At 35.8% G+C, this 730-nt stretch overlaps 1 non-coding gene across 1 annotated transcript; it reads right to left on the reverse strand.

The window, feature by feature from the left end:
- Positions 1 to 304: 304 nt before the first annotated feature.
- Positions 305 to 377, reverse strand: TRNAK-CUU (transfer RNA lysine (anticodon CUU)). The gene has a single exon. It is a non-coding gene; the product is annotated as a tRNA-Lys (tRNA).
- Between the last annotated feature and the right edge of the window lie 353 nt (positions 378 to 730).

Consider the following 730-nt stretch of genomic DNA (forward strand, 5'->3'; position numbering starts at 1 on the left):
GTTAATAGAGGAGGATCATAGCTATGTTTCTACTATTTGCGACAACCGATGACTTCTACATTAACCCCTTGACATAATTGAGGGTGAGTAAAATTGTTAGACTAATGAAGAACATATATCAAATGTGGGTTACCTATAACACTATTGACTAGTAGTTGGAATCCTTGATGCCTCAACAACTTATTAGGATGACAATAATTCATTTCAACGATAAATAACCATTATACCCATTAGGAAAATGGATTTTTGTGTTGGTTTTTCTAATTACTTGTATTCCCATGTAGCCAAGTAACACCAAATGGAGTGCCTACCATGGGGCTCGAACCCACGATCACAAGGTTAAGAGCCTTGTGCTCTACCAACTGAGTTAGACGGGCTACGCCCCTTTTAGTGATTTAATCATCAATAATAGAAACAAAGCTATTTGATTAAGGTGAGAGGAAGCAATTCAATTCTATATGAACTAGGTTTTCGACATTTCCTCATCTCATATTTTCTACTAGGTGTAGGTGAGCAAATTTAGCAATAGTGCAGATAAGGGCCTACTCATGATAGCAATATTGGTGGAGGTGAGCAAATTTATCAATATTGCAGATAAAGGCATGCCCATGATAGCAATATTTTCAGTATGTGGAATTGAGCAAATTTAGCAATATTGGAGGTAGGGATTAGAATAATTAAGTTGATTTGTCATATTTGTTTGCTTGCAAATCTCAAATATGACTTAAAG

The sequence above is a fragment of the Cryptomeria japonica genome, chromosome 3 (genome assembly GCF_030272615.1).
Source record: "Cryptomeria japonica chromosome 3, Sugi_1.0, whole genome shotgun sequence".
Lineage (NCBI taxonomy): Eukaryota > Viridiplantae > Streptophyta > Pinopsida > Cupressales > Cupressaceae > Cryptomeria > Cryptomeria japonica.